This window comes from Lepisma saccharinum, chromosome 14 (genome assembly GCF_977018435.1).
Source record: "Lepisma saccharinum chromosome 14, izLepSacc3.1, whole genome shotgun sequence".
Lineage (NCBI taxonomy): Eukaryota > Metazoa > Arthropoda > Insecta > Zygentoma > Lepismatidae > Lepisma > Lepisma saccharinum.
The window spans coordinates 37219288-37231370 of NC_139242.1; the positions used below are offsets into that span (position 1 = coordinate 37219288).

The 12083-nt window shown below is 37.0% G+C and overlaps 1 protein-coding gene across 2 annotated transcripts in view; it reads left to right on the forward strand.

Annotated features, from left to right (window-relative positions):
* Positions 1-266: 266 nt before the first annotated feature.
* Positions 267-12083, forward strand: part of Hmt-1 (ABC transporter ATP-binding protein/permease Hmt-1) — a 56940-nt gene continuing 45123 nt past the window's right edge. Inside the window, exon 1 of one of the 2 annotated variants that reach the window (XM_083135400.1) lies at positions 267-373. The gene's annotated coding sequence lies outside the window, so the exon portion shown is untranslated. Of the gene's footprint in view, positions 374-797; positions 947-12083 lie in introns of those variants that run through there. The other variant, XM_083135401.1, reaches the window with a different exon arrangement.

Here is a 12083-nt window from a genome sequence, read left to right on the forward strand (position 1 = left end):
CTAGCACTTGTTTCAATGTTGCCACTGTTAGTTGAATCATATGGTTGAACTACTACGTTCGTGAAAATTATAGGGGGCCGTGCCGGAAATTTTCCAACGGCGAGATTTTAAAAAAACAGCCGTACCTATCCTTTCTTTCCCCAACAAAACAATTCGATCGCGTACACATATCTGTAACGAAGTGCTTCTGCTTTAGAAACCAAACACTGATTAGTGATCACGATTATTTTTTTTAACATGGCTTGGCTTGGATGCTTGGCCCCCAACATCGAGTAACAGCTGACAGACGCAATTCGTAAATAAGCAAATCATTCTCAATGCGGGAAACGCAGTAAGACGTATTTTGTGGCATGTTGCCGGAATTTTGCGTTTGGTAAGGATAAGCGTAGAATGCTATTTTGAACATGTATTGTTGCAACAACCCAAGCTCAATGTAGATGAATATGAGATTTGATGGTCATTGTATGTTTTTCATATTTATGTTTGGGCTGTCATTGCCAGATTGATATGACTAACCACAAGTACACCATTTCGGACGGTAGTAGATTTTCACATATTTTAAATAACGCTTGAAATAATTTGCACATTTTTAAATAACTCTTGAATTAATTAGCATTACTTCGTTGGCAATACGTTATTAAGGAATACAGACTTGCACATATTTCTTGTTATTGTTCAATCGGCAGTCGGGGGAACAAGACGAGAGAAATCTTTTAAACTTGAGCTTTGATATCGGTAGGTTATCAAATGGTCATCGAACTCTTGAATTGTAGATTGTTGTTTATTTGTAGTTGACATCTTGTTTATGCGGAAGAGTCGTCTTGAAGGGACTTACATTTGAATTATCGAGAGATTCGAGCGTTCTCTAGAGTTGTTGAATTGATAATTTAGCCGCATAAGTCGTTCTCAAGACATATTTATGCCAAAACTTCGTAACGAACATTGGGTAAGTTACACCAAAGTTCCAGCTTTCAGTTACTGATTATATCCGATTGCACATCCCCTTTCGGTAAGAGTCTAGTTTACGTCCTTTTCGTAAGGAATACGTGTCATATATCGTTGGAAAGGTTATTGTATAAGGAATTCAACAAACTAAATCCCAAGGCGAGGAGAAAATCGAGAAAAACCGTGTTGTCCGGATATGCGTGATTGAACGTACTGAGGACATTTTTCGATGATGAAGCACATATTTAGGGGTGAAATGAGTGCTAATGGAACCTAACCTAACCTCGTATGCATACTTCGTTCCCGTGAATGGTTAGTGACGGAATGTGTGAAAAGAAAAACTTACTTACCCTATGGATGCCGGTGCACCAGCTGTCTGCTAGCATGGTTTTGTAAACGGGCAAGAAGGACGTAAACTAGACTCTAGCCCCCCTTTCGGTCGAATTTCCTATTGTTTAATTTGGAAATAGTCGTGGTACACATTCTTTTACATGTTCGATTAACATAGATTGGCTTAGTGTTTTCTGGAGAATGATTTTTCCGTTCAATATACCCCCATATGTGTATTTGTATGCTGGCATCTTGGATACGGCATTTTACTGTGGCATGTGACGCAGCACTTGAAGAGGAAAATGTTAGCTGGAGGATGTTTGATCCAGCCTTGGGGGTTAGCTTTGTTGGGGAAGGGGGGGGGGGGAGTATGTATGTTTAACATGGCGAACGATGAGACAGCTTGGGGAACGCTTTGCGAACATTTTTCTATCTGGAGGGAAACCAATCCCCTGCATCTCCCTCACTTTGAGCACTAATGTGAGATGAGTTGCTAAGGGGTATTATGTTCCAAATTGTTTACATTATTAGGTTACGTGAGTCAGGTTTAGGGCTCTTAGCATTAAAAAATGCTGCCTAAATCTGGTCACGAAACTCCTTCGGAGCCTTGCATTAAAATCATCCAGTACTCCATGTCGGAGATGACAGTAAACAAGAATGGCTGTTTACTGGGAAGTTCAGATACTGCCGTGAGCTACTTTTCAAATCATAATTGCTCTGGAAAATAATATTTAGTGAAACTTTTAACTGTACTAATTAGTTCCTCCCAAGTTTCAAACTTACTTTCACAGTCATTTCTAATATTTTAATACACTTCCTAATACTTCTGTAAAACTTTAAGTAAAAAATCATTAAACATTCAGAATGATAACCTTTTTTCTCTTAGGTTCATGGTGAAATTTGTTGTTCAGCAAAACAGTAAACGGGTCATTCCATGGCAAATGAACCAATTTTTACATAATTAGTTGCATGACCATTTTAGAAAAATTTCATTTTTAGTACATACGTTTGTACATGTTTCTAGATATCAAAACCAATGTTCAAAAAAAAATATTGTCTTTAGTTCTCCTGCGGCAGCCATTTTTTCAACATGGCACATGGCATTTTTTGCTCATGTAGCAGTATACGGAAACCTTAATATCTGAAAAACCATCAAAGCTAATTTTGTAGCTAATGAACTATACTTCCTATGATATTCAAGTATGTTTTACTCAAAATTGCATCCTAAGTACGAAAATTATGGTGGAAATTTGGGTAACAATAGTTAAAAATTTGGATTTTTAAGCCAGATTTTTTAAATGAAGGGGTTTAGTCTAAGGCTGGATTTTTTTTATGTGTAGACCTACCTGCAGGGTGTCTGTAAATAAAATATAAGTGCTTAGAAATGCACCCCTTTTTTACAGCATGGGCTCAAACATGGCCGTTCATTGAATTTTGATAGTTTTCGGAGTAAAATATCTCAGATGGGTCCTCTTGAAAAATTCTGAAATTTGGCACAAAGGAAGCCCTGCATGAACCTAACACAACAGTAAAAATCTCAACCTTTAGAGTCAACTTGTTTTGGTCAATATGAGGTAACGTATGTCACCTAATTTCTGACGTTACAAAGTAAGGTTAAACTTCATCCCATACTTAGAATAATGAAGTCCTTTCTCTTTCTTTTTTAAATTTGGGTTAAATAAAGCCTCAGAAAATATAGTACCGGTAATATAAGGTTTTAATACTTGACTTACCATAAATTGAAATTACAAGGTATGACAATTGAAAAATCTGTGAAATCTCATTGCAAAAGGTTTGATTTATTAGGTACCCACGACCAGTTGGTGTTGTCAGCTCCAGTTTCCTACTCATTCTCTTTGTCAAATCAGGCAGAATTATTTGTTCTTTCACTAAGTTCCTAAAGTCCATTTTTTTCCACTACGAAGTGGATGTAAACAAAAGCACGTGTTCTAGAGAAAGCCAGTGAAGCCCTATTGGTGGATTCTGGCAGTAGTCCCTCCGCAGACCTTTTGCACCCTGATAGATAGTCCATTCAATGCCGTCTTGAAGCTAGAGTAATACAGCATTGTATGCTGTTCAAAGCATTTACTAGCCTTATCCTTGCTTATGAATTCATAACCAGTCTTTAGTAAAGCATCTACGGTGACATTCACTCATTCAAATTAACGAAATTCCCGCTACTTGTCCGTCACTCTGTGGTGTGCAGTGTTGCAAATTCGCAATATTAAGTAAAGTCTATAATCTTGAAACACCGGACTAGACAGAATCAGAAAACATGATTTAGACTGACAGTGACTGACATGGGAATCTCTAGATTACACACGTGTTGATGTATATACCACAAACACGCACACACCACTTTCAACTTCATGCATTTTATCTAGAATGGTAAAATCAACACACTGCTAAAGATTGTAGGGAAACCTTTGAGAAAAGCCAAAGTGCTTGGTGCAAATACAACCAGTGATGCTTAAAATCGTATGGAATGTTACTTTAGCATTTATTAAATGATCCACCTAGGCTTCCTTTCCTTTACTTCCCACATAAAACATGCTCAGATTTCAGGAACCTGAATTCCCCCAGCTTGTCAAAGAAAAATGCCAGATGCATACACTGGCAACTGCTTCCCAGAAGGAATTTGTAGAGGGCGGGGACACAAGCTTTTGGAGTTACAGATGGGCAAACTGTGCCATTCAGTGTTGCTACCCGACCTTTATAGAAACATCATTACAATTTGGTAATATTCCAAAGATGTTATCGTATCTAATTGCTATATAGCCAACTTCGCAACTACAATGTTTTATTAATGTTCCAACATGCGTGTACGTAATAAGACCTTTACATTTCTTGTATCTAATTCATAAGGGAAAAATAACATAGTTGGAGACACTACTTCTCGTGGTCAAGAATCTTCCGAAACACTGTTACCCTCAAGCACACGGCTATTTATAGCTTTCCTCCCCTCAACCGTGCAAAACCTGCCCTCCTCTCCATTGCCGTGTGGTGGTTCTCGAGATTTTGCGTAGTGTTTGTGGGTTGTAAGTATCATTGAATGTTGATGTGGCTTCCAACAGCAAGTGTTACAAAACATTTACATTTGAAACCTTGAACAAGTGGCGATACCAAAATTGCGTTGAATCCAGAGTATTGTGTTGAATCGTTAACTTCTGAACAGGTGTCTTAAAAACAAGCATTTATGCAGTCTGCAAGGAAATCCAGCCGAACAAAAATGCGAATGGCACATTTTAGCCGATTTTGTACTTGCTGCCGTCAGCAGGGAGTTTGTGGAAGGTTTGTTTTCATGGATATGAGTTTGTCTACGCTGGTTAAATTATTGCATGATTCATTTGGTTTATTTTACTTCGCATTTCTGCCACACTTGGCTAATCGCAAGTATGAGGATGAGTGATGATATGGTGAAATTGATGAAATAACACTCACAAAGAACATCCATGCCCAGGCTAAGATTCAAAGTCAGGACTCCTGGCGTCGTAGCGCACAGTGATAACCACTCTGCTACAACTGTCAGCTGTGTGAATTCTTCTTACATGGTATATTACCATTGACAAGAACTGGCATCGTTGGTAAGTGTTTACCTCTATTTTATTATACCACGAACGGTGCAACTGGGAATTAAAAGTTGCGTTACTTTGTAACCGAAACCTGTACATACATAAGTCATACACCAAATGTTAGCCCTGTCCAAGTAGATATTTTTAAACATAGAAACAACAAACGGGGTGCAGTGTTGCCAAATGTAAGTGAAAGTGTACATTTATTTTTCCACAAAGCATGGAAAATTGCATGTCAAACATTCGTACGGAAATTTGGACGTCAATTTCCACCTTGGGTAGGTGGACTATTTCGCCATCTATAGTTCAGAGAAGAAAACCGATCGTTTTCGCGTAAAGGCGTACCGGTCCAAATGGGTGTTTTAAAAAAATTATGAGGTACAGTGGCAACACTGTTGATGTTTGAAGGCAACAAAAGGTGTGTTTAGTGATGGTCTATGACATGGAAATACTGGAAACAGGAAAAAAAGAAAATGAAAATTATGGTGAAAAAAGTGTTACTTACCTACTCCTGGCAACCATGCAATGCTCGTAACAGGCAGTGTAGCTTTACAAAAGATGTTGAAAATGACAACCATTTTCCCTGAGGCATTCATCAACATGTTTTATCATGTTGGAAGCAACTTTATGCAAGGTTGATTGGTTTATATTGTTAATGGCTGTGCAAATGTTTATTTTTAGATCATCAAGTGTTCTTGGGTTATTAATGTAAACTGTTTGTTTCAAATAACCCCACAGAAAAAAATCTGGAGATGTCAGATCCGGGGAGCGACTGGGCCATAAGTTTTTGCTTATAATGTGATCGCCAAAGTACTCTGCCAACATGTCTAAAGTTTGATTAGACGTGTGACATGTTGCGGAGTCTTGTTGAAACCAACAATCACGTTCCAAGAGAGAAATAAACTGTGTGATAAGGTCACGATAAACTATTCCATCAACTGTTGTGTTGAAAAAGAATGGACCACACACCAATCTTTTGTGGATGAAGTGATTGTTCATGTAACAAATGGGGATTGTTACTTGACCAGTGTCGAGAATTTTGACTGTTGACATATCCATTTAAGTGGAACCATGCTTAATCCGTGGAAAAAAACTTTTTCAAAATATTCACACCATTGTCTCTAATAAAATTTCTAAACCACTGGCAGTATCTTACACGTGCACCTTTGTCTGCTTCCTTCAGTTCTTGCACAGCCTGTACCTTATATGCACGTAGGTGCAATTGTTTTAACGCTCGGTGAGTTGTTGTTTTTGATACACCTGACTGTGCAGCAAGTTTACGAACAGATTTCCTGGGAGATTGTGATATTCTCTGCTCCACATCCTGCAGCACACCTTGTGTCAAAACTGGTGGTTGTCTGTGGTAGGGTTTGTCATTAACTGATCCTGTTCCACAAAATCTGGAAACAAGTCGATATATATCATCTAATTTTCTGGAACACTGTTATTCGGATATTTCTCGCGAAACACAGTTTTTACACTAGCGTACGATTTTGAACAAAAATAATGTTCCACAATGAACACCCTCTCTTCCAAAGAGTACTTCATTTCACAGAACAATTCTAATCTTCCCCTACGAGCAATGCGAAATGCACGGCTCAAACAGTTCTGAGTACACAACTAACTGATTCTTTTGTTCTCGTTCAGTGGGTGCTCTTATCACATTGCATGGTTGCCAGGAGTAGGTAAGTAACACTTTTTTCACCATAATTTTCATTTTCTTTTTTTCCTGTTTCCAGTATTTCCATGTCATAGACCATCACTAAACACACCTTTTGTTGCCTTCAAACATCAACAGTGTTGCCACTGTACCTCATAATTTTTTTAAAACACTCATTTGGACCGGTACGCCTTTACGAGGCATTTCAGGATTGGCTATATGCAAAAACGATCGGTTTTCTTCTCTGAACTATAGATGGCGAAATAGTCCACCTACCCAAGGTGGAAATTGACGTCCAAATTTCCGTACGAATGTTTGACATGCAATTTTCCATGCTTTGTGGAAAAATAAATTTACACTTTCACTTACATTTGGCAACACTGCATGAACAACACTGCACCCCGTTTGTTGTTCCTATGTTTAAAAATATCTACTTGGACAGGGCTAACATTTGGTGTACATAAATTTGCTAACATTTGGGCACTCCACTTACAGTGGAGTGCCCAAAGAAGGGTTGGTGGGGGTCTTAACCCAATACCTTTAGCCTAGTATTCCATAAACAATTACGTCAAAGGCAGGATAATGTGGCAAAAACAGGGCTGTATACTAAAAAAGTATATGTAACACCCCTCCCCTCCCTTTCAAAATTCCTGTGCATGCCACTGCCTATCTTAAACTGCATGTACTGCTACATTTAAAAAATGTGAGGGAGCTCAGTTTTGGAGCTGACAATACCAACTGGTCGTGGGTACCTAATAATTCAAACCTTTTGCAATGAGATTTCACAGATTTTCAATTGTCATACCTTGTAATTTCAATTTATGGTAAGTCAAGTATTAAAACCTTATATTACCGGTACTATATTTTCTGAGGCTTTATTTAACCCAAATTTAAAAAAGAAAGAGAAAGGACTTCATTATTCTAAGTATGGGACGTAGTTTAACCTTAATTTGTAACGTCAGAAATTAGGTGACATACGTTACCTCATATTGACCAAAACAAGTTGAATCTAAAAGTTGAGATTTTTACTGTTGTGTTAGGTTCATGCAGGGCTTCCTTTGTGCCAAATTTCAGAATTTTTCAAGAGGACCCATCTGAGATATTTTACTCCGAAAACTATCAAAATTCAATGAACGGCCATGTTTGAGCCCATGCTGTAAAAAAGGGGTGCATTTCTAAGCACTTATATTTTATTTACAGACACCCTGCAGATAGGTCTACACATAAAAAAAATCCAGCCTTAGACTAAACCCCTTCATTTAAAAAATCTGGCTTAAAAATCCAAATTTTTAACTATTGTTACCCAAATTTCCACCATAATTTTCGTACTTAGGATGCAATTTTGAGTAAAACATACTTGAATATCATAGAAAGTATAGTTCATTAGCTACAAAATGAATTTTGTTTCAGGTCTCTAGCTTTAATGGTTTTTCAGATATTAAGGTTTCCGTATACTGCTACATGAGCAAAAAAATGCCATGTGCTATGTTGGAAAAATGGCTGCCGCAGGAGAACTAAAGACAATAAATTTTTTTGAACATTGGTTTTGATATCTAGAAACATGTACAAACGTATGTACTAAAAATGAAATTTTTCTTATATGGTCACGCAACAACCATTGGATCGTTTGGCATGGAATGACCCAAACATTACTGAACTTTATGTACTAATATACAAGTATATTGTATAAGTTGATAAGAATTCAACATAATTTGATATATTAGGGAGAAATTTAAATTTTTGTCTGTTCACCCAATTACAAACTGAAGTATGTAATAATGTGTTGACTGTATAAAGTATACATAAAGACTGGTAAGTTCCTCCAGGGAGTGTCAATATACAGTATACTAGATAAGATAATAAGGATTTATAGATTGTGTAAATTATAGTGGAGACTGATAAGCTGTGCTCAAGGTGGAAATGTTCCTCTTTCACACATTGTGTGCATTTATCCAGTTGGGCTATGCCTGGATATTTTTCTGCATATGACCAACAATTCTGACAGAGAGACTATAGGTCAACACTTTGATGAAGCTGCAATTTATGCAGGTTGCAATGGAAAATAGACATAGAGACAGATATCGATTGGTTATGGACATGCTTTCATAACAGTAGTGTTACTTATTTCCCATACATTTTGTTATGGAGAAATCTGTCATAAATATATGAAGTAAAGAAATGTAACTCACACTGTTCTGTAATTAATTATCACTCAGTGACTAATTATTAACAGTGTTTAGGGCCGTGAATGAATGGAAATTCCTATTATATAAGAAAGGAGAAGATGACACAATGAACTGGAATGGGGGACTCAAGATAAACAAAGAATGGAAGAATAGAAAGATTGGAAAGGACAAGAGCGAAAGAGGATAGAAGGAGGAAGAGGAATGAAGAAAGAAGGAAAAAGAGCATGAGATAAAGAGTCCAACCACTTTCCAGATGAAAGGAAATGTTTAGCAAAATCGCCTGTCAGGTGAAAGTACAGTTGACAAGGGAAGGCCACCTGCTGAAATGTTCCAGAAACAAGTTTCTAATAATCTTGTGTTTGGAGGGGAGTGATTTTTGTGTATATATATCTTCTTGTTTTGTACCTTGTTTCATTTGTACTTGGTACAGAGTCTGGTGAAGACCTTGCTAGAAGGTTGAAACGTTATGTTAGTTTATGTTTTAAAATAAAATAAATGTCTGCCTTGGTCAACATATTGATTTTTTCATATGGAAATTCCTGAAATTCACCGCCAGAAAGAAGTCGGTGCTTTCATTACCTGCAGTCATTTTGGCATTTATCAGTTACATTGAAAAAAGATAAAGTTCCAGACATAAGCACATAGTTGGTGTTTTATTTTTAATAGCGAAAAATGTAAATAAATATATAACAACCTATGAAAGCATTAGTACAGTCCAGTTGCAGGTGACTTTGTGTTTTATGTGCGTCTCTCATTGTTACACCATTAAGCCTTGTTTTCATGATATGAAAAACTCAATATGCTGACCATGGCAGAAGTTTATTTTATTATAAAACATAAACTAAACATAACGTTTCAACCTTCTAGCAAGGTCTTCTTCAGACTCTGCACGAAGTACAAATGTAACAAGGTACAAAAGAGGATGATATATATACACAAAAATTACTCCCCTCCAGACTATTAGAAAGTTGTTCTAGAACATTCTAGCAGGTGGCTTTTCCTTGTCAACTGTACTAAAGAAGACCTTGCTAAAAGGGTAAAACGTTACGTTTAGTTTATGTTTTATAATAAAATAAATTTCTGCCTTGGTCAGCATATTGAGTTTTTCATATCATGGAAACAAGGCTTATTGATGTTATAATTGGACATTTTCCAAAGCTGATGATGAAAATTAAGAACTGGAAGGACTTGAAAAAGAAAGAAATACACAAAGACGAACAAGAGAAGTTTCTGGAAATTGTTTGGAGAGAGACACAACACCTAAAGGATTAAAAATAAGTAAGAAGGGAGTGGTTTTCAACACCAGGAGATGGAATATATTGGTTCAGAAAATAGAAAAAGAACTGATATGGAATGAAATAAGGGCAAGAAGAAGGGAGATGAAAATAATAAAGGAGGACCTGACAAGAATTGAAAAATCTATTGAATATGGTCTCACCATTTTTACGAGAGAATATACATTTTACGAAATGAAAAGCTGGCAGGAGAAATTTAGAGAGAAAATAAAAATAAAGTTGAAGAAGAAAGGAGAGGGACTAGGATGGAAAGAAGAAAGGGGAGAAGAGGAAGGAGAAGAGTTGTGGTAATAGGGAATGTAGACCTATCAAAAGAAGAGGAAGCTTTTTTAAATCTAGGAAGAGGTTTCAAGGTTAAGGAAAGAAATGTAGATTATGAAGAAGTTATATATGACATTGAAGATGCAGTGCTCCATATAAAAGAGGAACCAGCAAGAGACAAGATTAGAAGAAGAATAGCAGCCATACTGAAGAAAGAAAAATGTAAAAACATGGAAAAGTAGATAATTTGAGTCAAAAAGAAAAGGAAGGGATGAAGAAAATCAAGACAAGAAGGGGTGTGGTGATAGAGCAGGCAGATAAAGGAGGAGCAATTGTGGTGATGGAAAGAGAATGGTACGAGAGGAAGTATGAAGACCTAAAAGAGAACGGATATGAGGAGATTTGTGGAACAGAAGAAGAACAAACTATAAGAGAAAGGGTCATCCAAGACTGTAGGAGGAGAGGATTCAAGAAGTGCATAAAGGTGACAGGAAGACTACCAAGTTTGAAAGGCTTTCCAAAGATACACAAAGAGGAGATAAAGTTGAGACCAGTAACGGATTGCAGAAACAATATTTTGGAACCCTTGGAAAATAAATAAAATAAAGTTATTGAAGTGTTAGTAACACAGCAAGAAAGCAGAGCAGTTAGGAACAGTGAACAAGTGGTGGACCTCATAATGACTTAAGTTGAATGAGATGAAGACGACAATGTTTAGCTTAGACGTGAAAAGTATGTTCTCGAGCATCGAGAGGGGACACATTTTGACATTGTGACATGGGATAATGAAAGGGTAGTGAGGGTGCTGGAAACCATTTGGAATAACGGTTACAGTATAATGGGGATAAAATAATGTTAATGAGTGAAGGACTGAAAATAGGTTCTAGCCTAAGCCAAACATTGGCTGAATTAGTTATGAATGAATGGGAAACGAAAGTGATAGAAATAGGTGGTGACAAAAAAATTCTGTTTTGCAGATATGTGGATGATTGTTTTGGCATATGGAAGGGAACGAAGAGGCAGCTAGACATAGTTGCCAAAGAAATACAAGATGAAGAAAGAGCAATACTATTGGAACTTGAAATAGAAGAAGACGACAAGATAAGCTACCTAGATATATTGATGAAAAGGAAGAGAGGACAAGAAATTGAAACTGCTTGGCATCAGAAGAAGTGTGCAGCAGAGGTATTCTGCCACTAAAGAAGTGATGTAAGTGAGGTGACAAAAAGAAATTTTATAAAGAATATGGAGACAGAATCAAGAAAATATGGAGGACAGAATCAAGAAAATATGCACGAAAGAATGTGAAAAAGAAGGCAAAATAAATAGCGTATGGAAACAGCTGGAAAAGAATGGCTATGAGAAGAAAGATAGACTGGACATAAACAGAAGAATTAGGAAAAGTGGCAGGGGAGAATTGGAAGAGAAAGAAAAAGAGAAGAGGTTTGGAATAAGGAGTATGGGGAAGACCACAGATATGCAAAGTTCTTAGGAAAGCGGGCATTAAAACTTAAAGGAAGGGAGGGAGAAGCATCTTAAGAATATCGAAGAATGCAAACAAGAAAAAGGAAAACAGAAGAGGAAAGAATTATCTACGAAGTGAAATGTAAAGAATGTCAGTGTGTGTACATAGGAGAAATGAAAAAGAGGCCGAAAGACAGGTTGAAACAACATGTACAACTTCAAGAGATAGAGAAATGCGATATTTAAACACACGAGAGAAACAGGACATGACATAGAGTGGGATGAGGCTAAGCAGATAGGAAGGGAGAAGAGAATACTAGTTAGAAAATGGAAGGAGGCCAAGGAAATAGAGAAGAAAGGTGAAGAAGAC